A 21,008-nucleotide genomic window follows, 5' to 3' on the forward strand; every position below is an offset into this window, starting at 1 on the left:
TGGATGATTCCTGCACATGCCCCTTCCAGGGCCCAGACCTGGGAGGAGCCTGCAACCAAGGTACTTGTCCTTGACTGGGAACCCATGGCTCTTACTCCTACAGTTCTTTTCCTTTTAAACTGGGTTTTATTAAGCCAGAAAGTAGTATCACATATATAGTCCTATTGAAATACAATGGCTATTGCAATAAAATACTCAGACCTCTAAGGTTCTTTTTTTATGAGTTCACATTTTGAAAAATTAATGGCAAAAATGAAATTTTTCTTTATGTTTTCATACTCTTTCAAGAGATAAATCATAAGCCACATATTTGGTGCAATGTGTGAATGAGCACAGTAATTTATCCATTCTGTTATTTTTTGAACTTCCCTTTGACGCAAAATAAATTAGTTCTGTCATTTTAGCTACATTTATTCATAATGGCCATATTTTTCTTCTTAAATGAGAAATCTAAATTGGAATTCCAGGAACTATGGAATTTAATGTATTGCCTAAACATGAGCTCTCTTCTAGAAATGGGAGACATGGTAGAAACACAAATCTAAGTTCCTCAGGGAACGTATAGTCTAGTGGGGAGAGACAAACAAACAAACAAAAAATTCTTGCATATTGAGGAATGCTTATGCCATAGAGGAAATAAAAGGCCAGCTCAGGGAAATAAGGAGAATGGATGTTACTATAGTGTGTTACTTGGTATAGGAAGACTATGATTATGTAACACTGTGGACGAGACCCAAGGCAAGTGAGGGCATGAGCCTTCTGCTTATCTGGCCTAGAGCACTCCAGTCAAAGGAAGTAACCTAGTAAAGGTTCTGCAGTGGGAGTGTTGTTGGTGTGCAATGGAAGCGCCCTGGAGGTCAGTGCTCCCAGAGGACAGTGACAATGACAGAGTGGAAGAAAGTGCATAAGGTCAGACAAGTTGTTAGAATCCAGACCATGTCTGGTTCCTTTAAAAAAAAATTATATATATATATATTTGATTTCAGAGAGGAAGGGAGAGGGAGAGAGAGAAACATCAATAATGAGAGAGAATCATTGGAATGATTCATCGGCTTCCCCCAACATGCCCCACACTGGGGAATGTGCCCTGACATGGAATCAAACCATGACCTCCTAGTTCATAGATTGATTCTCAATCACTGAGCCACACCAGTTGGGTTATGTCAAGTCTTTTTAAGGAGATTTTCTTTAATATTTCAGTGAGGTAGATGAATAATAGCCCCCTTCCATACACATGTCCCTCGATCAAGATCCAAAACCCAGGAATCTATGCATGTTATCTTACATAACAAAAGAGACTTTACAGAGGTAAGTAAATGAAGGATGTTGACATGAGAGAGTATCTTGAATTATCCAGGTTGGCCCTAACTGTAACTTAAGAAAAGGGAAGCAGGAGGAATTTTGACCCAGAAGAAGAAATCAGAGTGACAATTGAAATGAGATGTTATGCTGCTGGATTTGATAAAAAAACAAAAACAAACAAAAAAAAAAAAAACCACACAAGAAATGCAGCTCTATAAAGTGAAAAAGGCAAGATAAAGATACTAGTGCTTCCTATTGATATTAGCCCAATGAAAGTGATTCTGGACTTCTGTCAGTAACAAATGCCAAATATAATTTGGAACTAACCTGAATGATGGTAAAGATTCAGATATGTGGTTAAGGGCAAAAGTATTCCCGGCAAAGAAAACAGAATGATCAGTGGTTTAGGATCAGAACATACAATTTGCTGGGAATAGAATACTTCGATTGGAATATTATGATACTTTTTGCAAATATGTAATATTGATTTTGGAGATATGATAGGCTAGGTTAATCTTGAGAGAGTATGCTCCTGGCTTGCCCACATGCCTCATGGCCAGGTGGACCCCCTACAAAATGAGCAAATGGACTGCAACTAGCTTGAGGTTAAACTGGACCTTGTTCTACAATGAAATGGAAACTCGGACACTAGTTTTGCTTCTAGCTCTGCTGAATACCTAACTGCACATCTTCCAGGACTGGATTAAGATAAATGGGATTTTAAAACCTGAGAGATGTAATTCCACCTAAATCAAGATCACTCATATTCCCATGAGAGTCTCAGAAAATTCTTTTTCTCCAGATATCATAAGGACCTTACACCCAATAACAAGGGAGAAAGACCATCCATGAATTTCTCTGATAACAATATAATGAGACAGAATATAAATTCTGTATACATAAACTTTTGTTTTTAATAAGATATTTGGAAACCTATTTAATTAATCCCATCTAAGAATCTGGGTAAAAATGGAATGATTAATATTACAGTGAGGTTGAGGTAGATTCACAATTGGATGAATAAACAATCAAGCATGTCCATTCAACTATCAAGACTTGACCATAACATTTTTACTAGTTCCTATGTTTGTATAATTTTTGAATATAAACAAAGCACTCTTATCAAAATTTCAGCACACTAAATGGAAATAGATAGGAAGTAATTTGATTCCAGAATCAATATTTTATAAACTTACATTGACATTTGAAATTAGAGCAAATTGAGTAAGAAGAAGAAAAGCAATAAGGGGGAACTTCTGATCTCAGATAGAGTAATTTATAAAATCAATGATAGGCAAATTATGTATTTTTGTGTTCATAAGACCAAATGGTTTAAAATTGTCCCCAAAGCAAGATTGAGTGGATAGAACAGTTTATAGACATTCAATCCAAAGTTTGTACTGAATTTATGATCCAACAATGTTCAGATAGCATGGGATATACCTGTCAAACTTGAGCCTGCACTCAAGTAGATACAGCTTGGATTTTGGCTTTGCAACTTTTTGCTTTTGATAATTACTTATCCATTCTGTGTCTCAGTTTCCTCATAAGCAACATTCCAAAAAGCAAACAAACAACAACAACAATAAAACCATCATAAGCTAAAAGGAAGAAATTTGATCAATACTGTGAACTTTGTATGACAAAAGCTAAATAAATTCATCTGTCCTGAAGTATTATGTCTTCACTCAATAATGCACTTTAAGACTTTAAGACGTGCTCTGAAAATAATTTTTATCCACCTCAAAAGAGTGGTGAAGAGTTTAAAAATAATACAGTGGTGCCTCGCATAAAGAACGCCTCGCACAGTGAACGCTGCACACAACGAACTTCATTTCATGATTCATACAACGAACTTCGTTTCACACAACGAAGTCGCCCGAGCTTCCACGACTGCTTCGCCCGAGCTTCCACGATCGCTGCCGATGTATTGCATCCTTCCGCGCAGGCACTGCAGGCAGTCGTTAGTCACTGCGCTTAACTTAAGCACGTATTGCGGCAATCGTTCTTCATTACAAATTAAATCATGCACGTATCATGGCAGTTGTCCTTTTAAGTTAAACTCAATATTTTTTTTATATCATGGCTTCTAAAAAAAGCAGGAAGGTGATTTCTGTTGAAATGAAACAGGACAATGCTCAAAGGGAAGCGTCATCTGATAACGAGGAGCAACAATCAAACAATCAACCAATCCCAACTGCTGACATCAAGAACATCCTGGTCAAATGGAAAGCAGTTCAGGAGTTTACCAATGCCCACTATCCGGATTCAGCTGAAGCAAACAGGATCAACGATCTTTACTCCGATACTCTTGTCCGTTATTTCCGGCAGATGTTGGAGAAAAGAGAAAAACAAATGACTTTGGACAGGTTTTTCATGAAACCATCGGCCAAAAAGCAGAAAATGGATGAAGATGTGCAAGATTCGGTAGACTCTACTTAGTCTGTCTTAAAATTAAAAAAATGTGTGTTTTTTTTTTAAAAAATTATGTTTTTAGATGTATCTAAATAAAAATAATAACAAAAAATTTATCTTTTTTATGTCATCTTAGCATATTTTATGCTACAGAACGAATTATTTTTTTTAACATGTATTGTTATGGGAAAACGCGTTTCACATAATGAACTTTTCGCATAACAAACTTGCTCCTGGAACGAATTAAGTTCGTTGTGTGAGGCACCACTGTATGTGAATAGTTACAGTCAAAGGGCAAGGACAGGAAATACAGGGTGGGGCAAAAGTAGGTTTACAATTGTTATTATCAGGAACATAGTTTATTCTTGTATTTTTACTTTGTAATTATTATATTATTGTGTTTATGAAAATATAGACAATAATACAACTGTAAACCTACTTTTGCCACACTTCATATTAAAGAGGGTATTTAGATAAGAACTGGTAGCTAACCTTAAATATCTGAAGGATTTTCATGGTCATATAGAGTAGCACCGTTCTCAGTAACCCCTAAAAGACACCAGAACCACAGAGTTATAGGGAAGTTCATGGGAGGTTTCATCTATGGAAAAGAAATATGTACATGTATAATTTTTATAAACATAAGTGTATTAACTTTACATATTTTTATAATTGTACCTGTAAATATATAAATTTAGCAATCAGATCTGTTCAAATGTATAGTGAGTTACCTTAGCTGATGGTGAAGACTCTGACATCAGTGTTTTAAGCTATGACTAGGGTTTCCTCTGAGGCCTCTCTCCTTGGTTTGTAGACGACCATCTTCTTTCTTTGTCCACACATGTTTTTTTTAATATATATTTTTGATTGATTTTTTACAGCGAGAAAGCGGGGGGAGGGAGGGGAGAGAGAGTCAGAAACATCAATGAGAGAGAAACATGGATCAGCTGCCTCTTGCACACCCCCCACTGGGGATGTGCCCGCAACCAAGGTACATGCCCTTGACCGGAATCCAACCTGGGACCCTTCAGTCCGCAGGCCGACGCTCTATCCACTGAGCCAAACCGGTTTCAGCCACACATCGTTTTTAATCTGTGTTGCTTGTGGCCTAATTTCCTTTTATTGTAGTCATATTGGGTTAGGGTTTATCCATGAGACATCATGCTATCTTATTTATTCTTTTAAAGGCTCTGTCTCCAAATACAGTCCATTCATGGTTATTAGTGGTTAAGACTTCAAATATGGATTTCAAGTACACACAGTTCAGCTCATTAACACTAGAAGACCATTACTGCCTGACCTTGCTTCTTCTCACTCTCCAACCTGTGCCTGAGTGCTCATATCTCATACTCCCTGATCCAACCATAGCATATCCTGTCTCTTCTAATCCTAGCACTGATGTCCTGCCCTATTTCACAAGCTGGTTGTATTTGGGCCTCATGTGAAAGAGTACCTATTAATCAGCAAATAAAATCATTTCCACAAATTTTAGATGACTTAAAGTGGTACTGTTATATTATAATTTTCCTGCAAATTTTATTGACTTCAGCAGAAATCCAGCTCATTAGGTTTCTGTCTTTCAATTTTTTAAGATTATTTTTTTAAAAAGGAAATAAAAAAATACTTTGAAAATAGACCAAATGTAGGATTACTACAAATATTTCCTTTTTGTAATGAATTATATATGTTGAGTATATAATGAAAAGCTAAAGCTTGGATATTATTCTACTCTTGCTTTAACAATAACAGAAAATCAATAATTGTTAAATTGATTAGAAAAATTATTTTCATAAATCAGTCATAAGCATTGGCATTGTATTTTATTCTTCTAAACTTGAATTTTTTTAGTGAATTCATGTATTGAAGAGGAAGATAATTAGACAAATATCAGAAAACTTTAACTAGAAAATATTGTATAAAGTTAAGAAAACACATTGAAATGGGGGAAAGAAGAAATCCAGCCATAAATGTTATTTGAGAGCTAAAATCATTCTATTAGCATAGCAATTTTTATTCATCTACAAAGTTAAATAGTTACTTTTAGGAGCACAAAATGTGAAATGACTAAATGATTATTTCTAAGTTAAATAAATCATTGTCTCATTAGCAGCAAATTTCCTGCATACTGCTTACTAAAATTATTGTTCACTTATATCTTAACTTAATAGTTCCCAATAAAAGTAACATATTTGTATTAATAAATTCACAAATAATTTTGTGACTGCAGTGAACTCTTATATACTTAAGCTTCAATGATTATGTTATAGTTATTATTTTGGAGGGGAAATGTTTGAATAAAATTGCAGACAAAAAACAAATCAATGCCATGATTTTAAAACTTTACAAATTCATCAATGAAAATGGCTTCTCAAATGTGTGGCAATTACTATTCCTGTCTTTTCCTACATATTTAAATCATGGTTTCACATACAGTGAATCTGTCTATCTATGAGTAGAGGATCTTGGACAACATGGGCTTGTACAATATCAGTCATATAGAAACTTAACGTTGCTTCTTCATTCAGTTAAGTGATTTGGAATACCTTAGCTAACTTCTTTTCATTGATTTTACTGGCATGACCTTGATTAATAAAAGTACATAGGTTTCAGGTATGCAATCCTGCAACACATCATCTGTTTATTGTATAGTGTGTTTGTCATCCCAAGTCTTCTTCCATCACCATTTATCCCACTTCCTTTATTTCCTCCCACCCCCTTCCCTATGGGAATTTCCATATTATTGTCTATGTCTTTCTTCTCTCTTTTCTCTTTTTTTTCTTTGCTTAGCTACAATCTAAGCACAGTTTTTGCTGCAGCCACCAATAGGCTCTTGAGAGCAAGTGTACTAGGGAACATTTTTAAAGACATAATTTTCTACATGTCATATAATTTTTATGTAATTTTAAAATGTGATGCTTGCCAGGAGCACATCAGGACCTATTTAGAGACATGACTAACTTAGAGGTCTGCAAATCGTGATATAACAAAAAGTTGGGCTCCTTTTACGTCTTTTATTTCCTAAACATCAGTATTTTTATGGTGATAGGAACATAAAAAAGTATGAAGACATTTAAAAAAGTATTACATTTGAGCGTTTATAGAACCATTGAGAAATATGACTCACTGATGCAGTTTAGATGGAACATTATCTGACTCCTAGGAAGTGGTTAAGAACATGCCTTAATAAATTCTTTAAAAAAATATAAAAATGGGTTTATTTTCCTGAATGATGCTCTGAGATACTAAATATCCTCAGGTTATGAAATGGTGAGTCTAGACATTAGTAACAATATCCACTATGATATTTGATCCCCACCTGAGGCTATTTTCCCACTGATTTTTTAGAGAGAGTAAGAGAGAGGGAAAGACAGCAAGAAATTCTGGTTTGAGAGAAACATATCAATTGGTTGCTTACTGCACAAACCCCAAACAGGGCCCAGGCAGGGGAGGAGTCTGCAACCAAGATACCTTCCCCTTGATTGGAATTGAATCCTGGACCCTAAAGTCTGCAGGCTGACACTATCCGCTGGCCAAACCCCTAGGGCTCCATTATGTTATTTAAAGATTATGATGTTAATCTTACCATTAACAAAAAGTTGAAACTTGCAGAATCAGATTAATTGTGAAAAGTGGAACTTAAGAGGCTATAATATTAAATTAGGCCTAAGTTGACTGTATAATTTTTAATGAAAAAATTATATCTGTTTATTTTTCAATATAGATCTAATACTAAGTTTTCACTCAGCATCATTTGGAAAATATATCAAAACACAAGGAATAAAACCCCTTTTAGCATTTTGATATGAAATTATCCAGATGTAAAAGCTTTTATGCACTTATGTGCATGAGTCTATTACACGATAAATTAAGCTATCACACTATGGCACATTTTACATGTTAACCTATTCCCTTAAGTATTTGCCTCTTTCAAGTGATGCACAGTGGGATCTTGGCTACATATCAGCAGCACTACACATATACCTGGGAAAGTTAATATGCAGAGAAACCATACCATGGGCACAATCCCCCATGCTCCCAGCATACCAAAGGTTAGAATAGGCAGAGAGAATCTACAAGTGCATACTGCCAAATTGTCAGTTCTGTCTCTATATTGATGGTGTACAGAGGCCATCTATTTGACTGTTTAATAATGGATGCAGCCCTGGCTGGCTTGGCTTCTGTGGATAGAGCGTCGGTCTGCAGACTGAAGGGTTTTGGGTTCAATTCCAGTCAAGGGCACATGCCTGGGTTGCGGGCCCAGTCCCCAGTAGGGGGTGTGCAGGAGGCAACCAATCAATGATCTTCATCAATAATGTTCCTATCTTTCTATCCTTCTCCCCTCCTCCCTGAAACCAATAAAAATATATTTTAAAAAAACAATGGATGCATTGTGAATGAATAAATGTCTCTGTAAGAAAGGGGAGGTTTGTGAAAACCAGTGGCAGAAATTATGTTTTGTTCTTGGACTCAGATCTGGTGAGCTAGTTCTCTGCTTTAGCTAAAGAAGAAAACATTTTTCTCCAGAGAAAACTTGTCTTTCACCACTGCATAAATAACAGTAACATCATAAGTATATATACTGAAATTTTCTGGGATATAAGATGAATTTTTCTCCATAATTTTGAATCCCATGAGCCTATATCACATGTGGAAGCTCTTGCAACATTGAACAGCTGCTGTGCTCCCTTTAGTGCTGCTCTGCCCTAGAAAGCTCAATGGCTGGACCACCTACAGGGGCTTTCAGTGCAGCAAGTCTGGCATCAGTGATGGTAAATAGCTCCCGCACTAAGATGCCTTATGCCTTAGTCAGCTTGGGCTGCTATCACAAAATACCTTTTAAGGAGTACCATAAACAGAAGCTTATTTCTCGAAGTTCTGGAGGCTGGAAAGTCCAATTATAAAATGCTAACTTTTTATTGGATCCTCACCTGGCAGAGAGAGGAAGCTTTGGTGTCCCTCTATGCTCTTATGGGGCACTAATTCCTTCATGGGGGCTCTATCCTCACACCTCATCTAAATCTAAATACTTCCCAAAGTCCCAATTCCTAATATGACCATATTGAGGGGTAAGTGCTTCATCCAATGTATGAATTTGTGGAGGACTCAGACATTCAGACCACAACACCTAGGCCCAGGTGTTATGGAATATTGTGAAAGATTATAATATATCCAATGTAAGATGGGTAGTACTAGTGTTTATCTTTTTAATTAATTTCTCCTGAAGTTATGATGCAAGCTCTATCAAGGTACCTTATGTGCTCAGACCTTTGTCATAGCATGGTCTTTAATATACTGATAAATATGCATAAAATTTTTGATATTACTTTGAAGGTAAACATATTAGTGTATAAAAAGGATCAGGTTGAGTAAAAAATTTGAGTCTATCTTTTTGAGGGCTCAAACTTATATGAAGAAGTTGAAACTGAGATCTGGATACCTTAAATCTTATACTGTATATAAAGAAGGAGAAACTAAAATAAATTTTTATACTTATTTATTACTATAAAATGAAATTTTAAGTAATAAAAACAAGCGGTAAATGTTTTAATCTGATTAAGAATGTCTTCCCAAACAAATGGCCAACATTATTCCTATTGGCAATCATTAAGCATTATCTTCATGAATGAAATGAAACATGGAACCCATAATAGCATATTCTATGCCAAAGGAATTTCCTAGTCCATGCAAAAAAGACATGAATGTGAGGAGAGAACCTCTGACTTACATAAAGAAAACTGTAAAAATATCAATTGATAGGATATTAGTAATTTTGCATTTCCATACTCCAGAAGAAAATTTTTAAAATAATTTTGAAAAATTAATGATTTTAACAAAAGCAGAGCATAAATCAAAAGATACATCGTACTCATGAAAAAATTTAAAACATACCTAAAATATTAATTATATCACTACTTTAAGGGTATTATTTCTTTGATAATTGATTGATTGCTTTAATAGAATTTTAATTAAACTTCCAGCAAAATATTTGAAGAAATTGAAATAAAATATTTCTAAATTTCTAATAGAGGCAAAAGGACTAAGTGTAACAAAGACACTCCTTACATAAGTGATTGCCTCCAGCTATTCGGGCATTTATGAAACTATATTAATTAAACTCATGTGGCAGTAAGCCAGAGATAAGCGTGCTAACCAATGAGATAGTATGTGAGTGTAAAAAAAAAACCATGTACAGAGCTTGATTTTTAATTGTAACATCATTTTTAATTGAGAAAGAAGTGATCTATAAAATAAAGGTGGTAGGACAATGGTGGTGGGTATTGAACTGAGGTGTTAATCTGAGATTTCATTTTTTTTTTTACCATACCCAGTAGACATAGATAGAAATGATAAATACCAATTTCAGATGGATTAAAGATTTAAAACAGTATGAAGTTTCTCAAAACACTAAAAATGGAACTCCTGCCGAAGCCAGTTTGGCTCAGTGGTAGAGTGTCGGTCTACGAACTAAAAGGTCCCACGTTCGATTCCAGTCAAGGGCATGTACATTGGTTGCGGGCACATCCCCGGTATGGGGTGTGCAAGAGGCAGCTGGCCGATGTTTCTCTCTCATCGACATTTCTAGCTCTCTATATCTCTCTCTTCCTCTCTGTTAAAAATCAATTAAATATATTTAAAAAAATAAAAATGGAACTCCTATTTGATTCAGGGATCCCATTTATAGGAATATATCCCAAGAAACTAGAAACACCAATCAGAAAGGATATATGCACCCCTATGTTCATTGCAGCACAATTTCCAATAGCTAAAATTTGGAAACAGCCTAAGTGCCCATCAGCAGATGAGTGGGTTAAAAACTGTGGTATATCTACACAATGGAATTCTACACTGCAGTAAAAAAAAGGAATTCTTGCCATTTGCAATAGCATGGATGGAATTGGAGAGCATTATGCAAAGCAAAATAAGCCAGTCAGAGAAAGATAAATATCACATGATCTCACTCATTTGTGTAATAAAATGAACAGCAAAAAAATGATGAACAAAAACAGATCCAGAGACAGAAAAGCATGGATCAGACCTTCAAACCTCAGAGGGAAGGTAGGGGAGGGTGGGAGTAAAGGGGAGAGATCAACCAAAAGGCTCGTATTCATGCATATAAGCCTAACCAATGGGCACAGACACTAGGGGTGTGAGGCCCAAGTGGGGAGTTGCAGGAGGGGAAATGAGAGACACATATATAACACCTTAATTAATAAAAAAATTTAAATAAACTTAAAAGCAAATTTGAATGCAGTATTAACTGCATTAATGACTGTGTTCTCATAAAGTATACTATCCAAAGCCAAAAAAGGATTGCGTGAATAAACTAAAATACCAAAAGCTGCTTATTGAAATGAATTATAAAGAAAATAAGACAATCCACAAACCAGAGGAAGATATTTGAAAAATATTTGTAATCACTTTTAAAAATAGTTTTACCCAGTAGAAAAAAAAAAAAGGAAAAATCAAATACAAAAATAGGCAAAAGACAAGTATAGACATTTTAAGGAAACAAAAGATAGATGTCTCTACGAAGAACTAAAGCTATCATTTTTGTTGATATAATGGAAATGCATACACATCACAATATGATACAATTTTATATTTACTAGATAAGCAAAAAGTAAGATAGCTAACAATACCAAAGTTTTGCAAGGATGTGGATCAACAGAGGCTTTTATACATTCTAGTGAGATAGAAAATTGCTAAAAGTCACTCTGGGGAAAATATGTCTTTATCTTTTAAAATATGTGAAACCAAAATTTAGAAATTTTATTTCCAAGCATGCACATTTGTGCCAGGAAACATGGTAAAAATGTCCAAAGCAAGAATCATTTATGATAGCTAACTAGAAACAACAGAAGTGTCTCTAGACTGGTGGACAGATTAGTAAATCTGGCTATATTCATGTAATGTGGGGACTGGCAAACTATGGCCCATGAGCCAAAGTGGGCAAGCCTCCTGTTTTAGTAAGTCATATTTTTTTAAAAAAAACAGCCATACTCATTTGTTTATATATTGTGTATGGCAGCTTCTCCTATATCATAGCAGAGTTTGATATGCCCTACAAAGCCAAGTAAATTTCCTATATATTTACTTACAGAAAAAGATTGCTAAACCCTGGCCTAATGAAGCATTACACAAAAGTGAAAATGAAAGAACCATGAAATAGCATGAATGAATTGAAGAAACATAATGGTAACTAGAGAATGATACTATATTTTAATGAAGCTCTAATGAGGCAATATATTTTTATGAATACTGACATATCCTATCTAATAAAAGGGTAAAATGCAAATTAACCATCACTCCGCTACACCCACAGATCATGTCCACCAACCACACCCATCAGCCAATCAGGAGTGAATATGCAAATAAACCCAACCAAGATGGCTATAGCCACAGAGAGAGCAGGAGGGAGGCTTGGGTTTCCCCAGCAATGGAGGAAGCCAAGCTTTCCACACACCCTGGTGGCCCAGGCCTTTGCTCCAGGCTACAAAGTTTCAATTATAGAAGATACATAAATTCCAACAGAAATGTCTGCTGCCATGGAGCAAGCAGAAAGCTTGGCTCCACTCCAGGATGCAAAGTTTCAATTGTAGAAGATAAATAAATTCCAGATACCAGGGACTTTGCTTGGGTCACTGGGGGCCATAGCTGGCCTTCAAACCACCACAGGCCCCTCACCCACACCATCCGATGCCCCAAGGGAACCCTCACCAGAACATTCTTCAGAACAAACCAGCTGGTCCCCACTCATGCACCAGGACTCTAGCCTAACTAGTAAAAGAGTAATATGCAGATTAACCATCACTCCCACACATAAGATGGCTGCCCCAGGTGGTCAAAGATCCTGCCCCCATGTGGACACATGATGGCCACCACAAAATGTCCAGCAGGGAAGGGCAGTTAGGAGATACCAGGCTGGCAGAGGAGGGACGTTGGGTCAAACAGGCTGGCTGACAGGGGAGCACATAGACATCAATCAGGCTAGCAGGGGAATGGTTAGGTTGGCAGGCAGAAGTGGTTAGGGGCAATCAGAAAGGTAGGCAGGCCTGTAGTTGGGAGCCAGCAGTCCTGGATTGTGAGAGTGATGTCTGACTGACTGTTTGGATCCAGCCTAAGGGCATAAACAGGGAGTCGGATATCCCTCAAGGGGTTCCAGATTAGAGAGGGTGCAGGCTGGGCTGAGGGACACAATCCTTCCCCATGCACAAATTTCATGCACTGGGTCTCTAGTATTTATTATAAAATACAAAAATATTCAAATCTAGTGAATAACAATTCTAAATATTGGTTATCTGTCTTATGGTGGCAAGCAGGTGGACAGATTAGAGAATTTGCAATATTATAATTCCTGTTGGGTGACAAGTTTAAAAGTATTTATTTTATTGTTTACATTTATATTTTACATATTCAGTATAGCTTTATATCAGTTATCATATTGCTTTAATTCTAATATAAAGTAGCCTTATTCAGAGTAGGGAAATATGGGAAGAGAAAGTGGAAAATCTCTTGGTAAATGAAAGAGAAAGATATACTCAAAGAAGAATAAGGTGTGTGTGTGTGTGTGTGTGTGTGTGTGTGTGTGTGTGTGTGAGTGTGTGTATGTGTTCACATGTGTTTTGTTATTATCTTCATCCTAAATAAAGTATTATATTTGAATAGCAACATATAATAGTGGTTTGAAGGGAAATTTGGAAATAGACTGTGGATTTCAATTATAATACAACCACTTCCTAGCTATTTAAACTTCAACAATTTAACCCATCCACAGAGATTCTACATTCTCAAATGGTAGAATAGTACTTCGTAGAGGAACTTCAAAATGGTGTCTGTTTTGTTTTATTTTTAATATATTATTGAGAAATGTTATTCTTGCAACTAGAATAACCTTTAGTTTAGAGAAATATTTAGAAAATTGGAAGGCAAACTCCAAAGTGCATAATATAAAGTAGCTTCCTGGTTTAAACATATTTGAGAAAAAGGAAAAATAATTCTGATCAGATGGGCTTGCCCATGTGTGTGTCACTCTTCTGATTTTCTTTTTAGTTATGCATGCATTAAAACAAAACAAAACAAAGAAACCTTAACATTTTGGAGTTGGAAGGAGCAAAATAATATTCTGAATCTGTTTGTACTTCAGGCATTACAAAGTATTTTCCACCATGTAGTGAGGATGTCCTTGCTTAATTGTTTCTCTCATGTTTAATCCTTGTAACTTTTTTCAATTTGGATAGATCTCCTAGAGATCTTTTATTTTTTTTTATTTTTTTTTATTTTTTTAGGGAATTAAGAGAAATGTATTAAAATTTATATTCAATTTTGGTTTCTATTTTTTTTCTTTCATGACAATTTATTACCCAGTAGAAATTCATAACAATGTTTTGATGTTGATCATTCAAATGAGTTGTGAGAAGACAAAAGGATTCATGGTGAGTGCTAGACCCAATAGATCAATAAATTTAGGCTAAAGTCAAGATGAAAAATAAAATCCTTTCTATCCACTCACCTGATGTGTATTTTCAGAAATCCTACTCTGTACAAAGCTCAGTAAAGTGCAACAAGTAATAAAAAATATTTAAGACAAAGCTTGTCCTCAAGATACAAGAAATAATCAGAATCAATCAGGTGAGAATGCTAGCTGACCAGTAAGTACAAAGAGAATGTTCTTATTAAGAAAGACAAACTATAGCGCATCCATACTTTAAGTAAAGATTGTAGGAAAAGTACACAGTAACCTCTGCAGGGTGAAATTATGCAGCCTTTCAGCTTTCCATACCTTTTTTTATGGTTTGGAATTTTTACAAATGTATTATTTTTGTAATCAGGAAAAAACAAAAAAAGTCTATGAATAATCACTCCAAGGAAACAAATGAATATATATTTGTTGATTTAGGTTGTTGGTGGCTTATGGCTAGATTTCTGCCTATTTCATAGTTATTTTGTTCTTTTAAAATAATTTTTAATGCAAATTTAATTCAATAAAATAAGAAGGGTATAGAAACTTTAAGTTCTTTGATTTGAATAACTTTTATTATGCAAAGGGAGCAGAAACCTATTGCCACATTTATTTCTAGCTAAAGAGTAGAGCTGTGAAGAAAATTAAGGCATCTTCTCTATTTCTGTTTATAATACACATTTTTAAACTACTGTGTGATGTCCAGTTAGCTTGAAACAGCAGTATAAACCCATATTAGTCTATTAGTAATGATATATATCATCACCACCTATTATTAGGGTAACTCTTCTATTGTTAAATTGGAACATGGTCATTTATGTTTCCCCAATTTCCAAATACTTTTATAATCTTAGTACACTGTCCCCCCAAAAAAGAAAATTAAACAAATCCTGGCTCCTTTTAAAGACTGGCTCTGTTGGGTTGTACACGTCTCAGATCCAAGTTCATGAACTCAGCAGTGTAAGTCAAACTATCCAATTTAAATGGCTAATTAAGATATATTTCACTACTTGTGATGCCATAAGTTTCTACGCTGAAATGATATAATTTCAAAAGAAAATCTATTTTACAGTTAAGTTAGGATCTTTTTACCTTTTTCTTTATTTTTATTTTTTTTAATTTTTCAAATGTAGCTGACATTCAATATTATATTCAGGTGTACTACATGATGATAGACTTTCATATAACTTACAAAGTGATCCTCCCAGGATTCTAATACCTACCTGTCATTATAACCTTTGAAAGACTCTATTGGTTTTAAGGACAAGCTTGGAAAACTAGACTCCAGTATACACTTCTCCTTTTATAGATAAATAAACTGATCCTAGACAGGTTAAGCAATTTGTCTACAATGAAGCATCATAATTGTTGCAGGTATGTTGATTTATTTCTCCCATCAATCTCATGCATAATGTGGATAAGTTCATAATTATTTACTCTCATCTTATGCTTTACTAAAATGATACATTTTTGGATAATGATGTGCCTGTTTTAATCCGCATTTTCCAGAGAAACCAAACCAATAGGAAATATCTAAGAGGATATTTATTATAAGAGTTGGGCCATTCAATTACAGATGACAAGAGGTCCCAACATCTGCCATATGCAATTTGAAGCACCAGCGGAACTGGTGATCTAATTCAGTCTGAATCCAATGACCTGAGAACCAACAGGAGTCCATGGTGTAAGTATGATTCTAAAGGCTCTAAAATTTGGGGGCTGATGGCATATGTCTCGGTCTGAAAGTCAGAGACCCAGAAATGCTGATGTCCCATAGAAGATGAATGCCTCTGCTCAAGCAAAGAGAACACATTCACCCTTTTCTATTTGAACCCTCAAAAGATCGGATGATGCCTTCCCACATTGGTGAAAGCAATTTATTTACTCGACTGATTAAAATGCTAATCTGTTCCAGAAACACTCTTACAGACATATCCAAAGTGTGTTTTTATCAGCAATCTTATAATTCTTTAGACCAGTCAAGTTGACACATAAAAATTAACCATCACAGTGCCCAAGACCACCCACTGAGCTTGAAGTGATCTGTGACTGAAAATGTTTTTAGAATGGTGTTTTTATGATGTGTTCACCTTAACATTTTTACCACAGTACAGGCAGATTGGCGGGGTTATTCCAACATTTGAGCTTAGTATGTCATACTTGTTACTTTTCCCTAATCAAAAGTTTTAAATGAATAGAACATCCCCAGGCATCATTTGTTTTGCATTGACTATTACTTCTGCAACATGTGATATGAGATCCCTTTGCCCTGCAGAAAAATGTCAAGGATTCCTAAGCATTTTCAGGTTCTTGACACCTTTGTTATCCAGCAACTGAGGCACTGTCATCATGTCAGCAACGCGGATCCTTTTCTTTTCTAACAACACTGCAATTGTCACTTTCCTGAAAGACATCTTAGAAAATTCACATCCTTGCCAACTGTTTAACGGAGCAACCTTAAAACCCGAATGTTGCTAAGGAGCACCATTCTAAATTACAGGAGTGGGCGAAATGCTCTTCGTGCACCTTAACAATCACTGTTCAGAGAGTTGTGTGTCTTGAGAAAACTGTTGAGGCTGGCAGAAGCTGGAGTCTAAATTGCTGAAAGCAGACTAGCTCCTTTCCATCAGGAAGGCTCTGCTGATGTTGCTTCAACAGAACAGTCAGGCATGCACTTCAAATCCAGACTCAGAGGTATATGACCTAGATTATTCCAACTAATGCTTATGTGATGACTCATACGCTTACCTGTCTCCACACATATACCATTCAATCCATTCAATCCATCCAACAACCACATGTTGCTGGGATTTTATTTACCTTCCACATAAATATGGGTCCAGCAGAAAATTTCATAGTCAAAGGGGAAAATGAATAACTTGCTCAGGTAGAACTAGATTTATAAGAAAAAGCCCACAAGAGAGAGTGAAGGAACCCAGGTCATTGTCACTAGATCTGTAAGTGATAGAATGATTACCAGCAATCAGCAAGGCTTGTGGCTGTAGGAAAGAACATTCTAGAAAATATCTAGCATTGTCAATCTTTAGCCTGGCACAGAGAAGATCAAGGGCATAAGGATCGAACTTTCTATTATTACCCTTTGCTGGTACCTGCTTCACTAAAGCCAAGTGAATGTCAGAAGGCCAAGATTTTTGGTTGGTTCATTCCATAATAATCAACCTCTCGAGGCATACAGCAGGTAGAGAGAGATAGAGCATAGATAGCACAGGCAAATTGAGAACGCCCCACACATTCACATTTAACCAAGGAAGTACATGAGCTTCCAGAGGTTATATAACTCGTCTTAGATGAAAAAGCATGTAGTTGGTGAGATGGAATTTAATTTATAATCTTCCAACACAAAGTTCTGTGTTTTTGTTCCTATATGAGCATTACAGCACTTCTCATTAAAAACGAATTTATTCATTCTACTTTCCCTTTTCTGCAACATAGACTTTTATTTTAGTTGAAGTCAAAGGAGTATAAAAACACATCTCAGAGTAATAAATGCATGTGCATATTTTAGCAGCACAACCTGAAGTTATTATTTATCTCTTTCAAACAACCAGGCATTTATGAGAGAACCTCAAATACACATACACATTCATACATTCATACTTAGTGTACCTATAAAATATGTAAATTATGATAAGTCCTAATATTTAAAAAAAAATACACTGTGAGCCCAGCTGATGTGGCTCAGTGTTTGAGCATGACCTCTGAACCAGGAGGTTGCAGTTCAATTCCTGGTCAGGGCACATGCCTGGGTTGTGGGCTCCATCCCAATGTGGGGAGTGCAGGAGGCAATCAGTCAAAGATCTCTCTCCCTTCCTCTCTGAAATCAATAAAAATATTTTTAAAAAGACATTGTTATACTTTTCCAAAAATTAGAGTATCTTTAATAATAAAAGCAGAATATGCTAATTAGACCAGATGTACTTCTGAATGTCTGTGTAGATGAAGCCAGGGCTGTGAGGGCCAAAGTCCTTGCACAAATTTCATGCATCGGGCCTCTAGTTTTATACTAAAATTCGTTTCTACTTAAATATACTCCCAAAAGATATTTATTAATTGTGTATGCTAATATTCAGCCATCTATTTCTATTTGCAATCAATAATTACAGAAACTTTTATTCTTGAGGAATGTTATTCAATATGTGAAACAAAAATTTAAGACATTTTTCTTATTCAAAGAGAATCTTGATGTGTTGATATAGTGCTAAATAGTGAATTGTATGTTACTTTTTAACAGGATAGTTTCACAGCAATGTATTTAATTAAAGAAGCCAATAGTACCTTTCAGGAAGACACATTTTTGACACATGGATTGCCTTTCCAAACCCATAATATGAAAGCACTGTGTCTCTTGTCTGCACAAGACTTGAAGATAAGGAGTCACGTGAAATTGATGCTGACTTCTTAGGAGGTGAATCCTCAAGATTTTGAAGAAATGCAGAGCAGCAGCCTCCTGGCATGTAGATTGCCAAGAATTCAGTAGACTGCAACAAAAATTTCAAAACATGACATTAAAAAGGTGACTTTTGATTGTTGTAGTTGCCAAGAAACATATTTCCAAATATGGCCATTTTATCAAAAATTCTAGTTAAATCTACTTTTATATTATAGGATTTCAAGCAAAGCCCTTTTAATAAACATAGCTTTTCCTTAATTCAAATAATAAAGGCCAAACTTTTATGAATGTTATGTTTTGAAAGAGAATTAATTTTATTAAAAAATATTTAAATAATTTAAAATTGCCACCTTTAATCATGACCTTAAAGTTGTTTTTAACAGTTAGTCCAAAGTGACTTGGGAATTTATTATTCCAGAATAAAATAAGACATTAATGAAAATAAATACCATCAAAGGAATTAATAAGTATCCATAAGATAGAATTTATAGCAGTAAAAAAGGAAAAAAATATATTGAGCATATGAGGTTAATTAGAACTGAAATTTTAAAAAAAACCCATTAACAAGACTAGATTATGAATAACTCACTGTGGGAAGACCATGGTATTTAAAAACAAGATAACATGTGCTCACTGTTGCAGAGTCTTATTTAATTATTAAGAATTATACATATACTTACATGAATCTATATATATTATATATATATATATATATATATATATATATATATATATAGAGAGAGAGAGAGAGAGAGAGAGAGAGAGATTCTCCCCTTTGTAACAGAGTTCTCTGCAAAAAGACTTCAAAAAATTGCAATTCATAACAATTTAAATCAATTAAGCATTTTTTCAACTAAATAAACTTTATAGTATATACTAAGCAAAAACTAAAACAGAGCTGCCTGTTTTGTGTTGTTGCTGTTTTGGGAAATCAATATTGTTCCATGGATTTAATTTTGCTCTCCAGGTATTTTACTTGGAAGAGACTGTACTCAGCATTATGTCATGTTGATCCTTGCACTTGAGTAAACTCTTCATGCTGACTTAGATTTTATCAGCAATATAGTGAATAGACTTGTAGTTCATCAGTTACAGTATACTTTGGCTCATTGATAAAATGTAATGTTTTGCATGCACACACACACACAAAAAAAAAAAAATGGAATGCATGCAATGAGTAGTATATGAAAGACATAAAAAGCATTGCTCAGTGTATAAAATAAACATGCCAAGTTATGTTAATCTTTATAGAGTCTGATGGAACTTGGGTGAATATATAATAAAATAATCTTGAACAGTTTTTTTGTTTGTTTTTTTGTGTGTGTTTGTAATGGAGAATATAAATCTTAGAATGTAAACTAACCAGGTTATAGTGGAAACTTTCATTGGCAATTGAATTTACCATCCACAAGTATATAGTAAACTAGAGGCCCAGTGCACAAAACTACATGGGTAGGGTCCCTAGACCTTGCCTGTGATCAAAGCCATCTTCTGCACACTCACCAGTTCCCAGTTCCATCCCACCACCACCCTCTCCCCCCAGTTCGCCATGGTTTCTGGATCACAGCATGGCTCCAATTCCCCGGAGCCTGTGGGGGGGGGGGGGGAGGGAAGGAGAGGGGGAGAGAGGTCAGCTGACTGCCCACTTGCCAGTCTTGCCCCACCGCCACTCACCTCAGTTTGCCGTGGTTCCCCATTCATCATGCTGCAATCAGAGCCTGCAGGCTGGGTGGGGGAGGGACCATGGTCAATGCACCTTATGGCAACTGGTCGAGTGGTCATTATGGTCATTATGCTTATGGTCGCTAGCTTTTTTATTATATAGGACTAGAGGCCAGGTGCACAAATTCATGCACAGTGGGATCCCTTGGCTGGCTTGTGGGATCAGGACAAAACTGGTTCTCCAACATCACCTGAGGAGTCCCAGATTCAAAGAGGGCACAGACCAGGCCAAGGGACCCTATACCTGTGCACAATTGGGACCAGGGAGGGATGCAAGAGGTTGGCCAGTTAGGGAAAGACCGAGGGAGGGCCTAAAGGCATGTCCAGCCCATTTTGCTCAGTCTCAATCAGCCAAACCCCAGTAGCAAGCTAACCTACTGGTAGGAATGTCTGCTCCCTGGAGTTCAGTGCCTGTCATAGTGAGCAGTTGAGTGGGCTAATATCATTAGCATATTATGCTTTGATTAGTTGAACAGATGACTGGACACTTAGCATATTAGGCTTTTATTATATAGGATAGGTTCTTATAAAGCATCTGCTTTATTTTTTCTGAAGCCACAAAGTCATGAAGAAATAGCTTTATAAATTATTTTCAAAGGAGACTTAATATACAGTCTACATAAATAAATAAAAAAATGATGAATATTGGATTCTAATTTTTTAGTTTTAATAATTAATGATTATATGTAAGAATGAATT

This window comes from Pipistrellus kuhlii, unplaced genomic scaffold (assembly GCF_014108245.1).
Source record: "Pipistrellus kuhlii isolate mPipKuh1 unplaced genomic scaffold, mPipKuh1.p scaffold_m20_p_1, whole genome shotgun sequence".
Taxonomy (NCBI): domain Eukaryota; kingdom Metazoa; phylum Chordata; class Mammalia; order Chiroptera; family Vespertilionidae; genus Pipistrellus; species Pipistrellus kuhlii.